The sequence below is a fragment of the Kryptolebias marmoratus genome, linkage group LG7, assembly GCF_001649575.2.
Source record: "Kryptolebias marmoratus isolate JLee-2015 linkage group LG7, ASM164957v2, whole genome shotgun sequence".
Lineage (NCBI taxonomy): Eukaryota > Metazoa > Chordata > Actinopteri > Cyprinodontiformes > Rivulidae > Kryptolebias > Kryptolebias marmoratus.
Genome location: NC_051436.1, coordinates 1,732,073 through 1,734,121, shown reverse-complemented (window position 1 = coordinate 1,734,121; position 2,049 = coordinate 1,732,073). Strand labels below are relative to the sequence as shown.

The window sequence follows — 2,049 nt, the reverse complement described above, 5'->3', positions numbered from 1 at the left end:
CTGTGGTTTTGCAGGGCAGCAGGACAGACTTCGCCCCTGACTCCACCTCCACCTGATAAACTGAGAGGACAAGAGAGAAGAAGATCAGCTGGACAGACAGCAGCAGCAGCTCTGATGGTCACATGACTGTCTCCTCCGTGTCTCTGTGTCTCATGTTGGTGGAGGACTCTCAGGTCCAGGTTCACCACTGGTTTGTGAGTCTTTAGCAGCAGCAGTTTAGATTTTGGGTATTTGTTTCATTCTCATAGTGACGTTAGTCTCTGCATCTTGGTGCAGCGTCTCTCTGCTGCAGCATTTAGAGGAAAACCTCCCATATTTACAGAAAGAACTACCGAGGCAGAAAGCATCTGATTGTCCAACTTAGCGCTGTTTTCAACATGGATTCAGGGTTAAATGTCCTCCTCCTCCTCAGAGCTGGTGGGATTTGTGTCTCTCTCAAAGTGAGGAAGTTCAGGGATCTGCTGCTGCTGCTGCTTCCCAACAAGAGGGGAGGAATGTCAGGAAAAGTCGGACTAACCCTCTCTTCCACTGAGGAGCCTCAGATTCTGTTGGATCTAGAAAAAAATTCTGTCCAAAGTGTTGAAATCCTGATGTTTCTGTTTGACAAAGACAATCTGATTCTTGAAGCTTTCAACAGACAGTGATTCCCAACCATCCAGAGATCAACAAACAGAAGTGAAAAGAATTATTGTGTGGAGAGAAATAATCCTGAACACCACAGCCAGCCCTCCCTCTGCAGCTCCTCAGCAGCTCCTCTGGTCTGAGGCAGGAGGGTCTGACCCCCCCTGTGGGCTCTGAGTCCTCAGTCTTCACCTTCAGAGAAACTCTCTCTGACATTTATGAAGTCAAAATAAGAGTCAGTGATGACGGATGAAGTCCAAAGTGTCTCTTCCTGGTTCAGAAACACCAGCCTGAACGTGGCTCCTCTCTGATCTTCAGATGGTTTCAGGCCGGTTCTTCATCAGGTCCAACAGAACCTGAAGCTCTCTGAGGAAAAACAGTTTTTCCCTCATTAACCATTAGTTCATCTCCACCCTGAGCTTCCTGATGACCTTCAGCTGCTGACTCACAACAAACTTCACCCTGAATCACTGACTCAGTTTCTGGCTCTGTTTCCCCTCAACTCAAAGAAATCCTCCTCCTGACAAAGAGACATGAAGCTGCTGAGATCTGACTGAGAAGAGTTTTCTAGAACAGATCCCAAAGGTTCTCTTCAGCTTTCTGGTTCAGCTCTTTGGAACTGAATGAATTTAGTGACACAAGAGAACACCTTGGAGCTTCTGCACCAATGAGAGTGGACTTAGAGAGACTCACCTGACATGAAATAGTGCCGAAAATAAAATAAAACACCTCCAGAAACAGGAAGAACCACAAACAGGAGAACCAGGAGAACCGTGGCCCAGGCTGGAAACCCCTCTGTGGAGAAACAGAGAACAGTTGAATCTCTGAGCTCAGGGCTGAGTGCTTTCTCCACCACTCCTCTCCATCTACAGGAAATATTGAAGGCCGAGCATTTCTTTAAGGAGAACATCTCACCCCCCGCCTTGGAGACAAAGACCTTCTGGGATGTGTTATCAGTCAGTAGGAGGTGGGAATGACTGTCAGCTACTACCACACCAGCCCTGATCTGCTTATCTGGAACCCTGACTAATTACAGCCATTCTACTGTTTGCTTTGGTCCATTAGTGGCGGCCATCTTGAATCAGGTTGACTCCAAAGTTCATCAGTTGTAGACGAACATCTGAGAGGTCCAGTAAAATCCATCCAGTGGTTCAGGAGATATTTTACTAACAGAGAGACAAATGAACACATTCACACCCACAGCAACTACATGATCTCCCAGCTGGGCAGAATGAAAGGCTGATCAGAGAGGTGAACACATTAAAGAAGGTTCTGACCCGGTTCTCCTCAGCTGGGCCTGAGTCTGTTCTGTCCATCTCTGTCTGCTTTGGGTCAGGAACTAAATCAGACTTTAGGAAGCTGCATCCCACTGACCCCCATCCAGGAGACCCCCCCACACCCAGGACCTGGACTTACTGACCTCTGACC

The 2,049-nt window shown here is 47.8% G+C and overlaps 2 protein-coding genes and 1 long non-coding RNA gene across 5 annotated transcripts in view; 1 reads left to right on the top strand and 2 right to left on the bottom strand.

The window, feature by feature from the left end:
• Window positions 1-2,037, bottom strand: LOC112450113. Of its 2 annotated transcripts, XR_005233378.1 has the most exons (4): window positions 1,899-2,037; window positions 1,537-1,787; window positions 1,315-1,416; window positions 1-60 (listed from the first exon to the last, which is right to left on the bottom strand). It is a non-coding gene; the product is annotated as an uncharacterized LOC112450113 (long non-coding RNA). The 2 variants fall into 2 exon arrangements; XR_003038670.2 differs by having other exon boundaries at window positions 1,537-2,024.
• LOC108249740 (tripartite motif-containing protein 16-like) overlaps window positions 1-2,049 on the top strand; it is a 139,996-nt gene that overhangs the window by 58,331 nt on the left and 79,616 nt on the right. The window lies entirely within an intron of this gene.
• Window positions 1-2,049, bottom strand: part of LOC108251715 (CD276 antigen homolog) — a 40,574-nt gene that overhangs the window by 34,383 nt on the left and 4,142 nt on the right. The window lies entirely within an intron of this gene.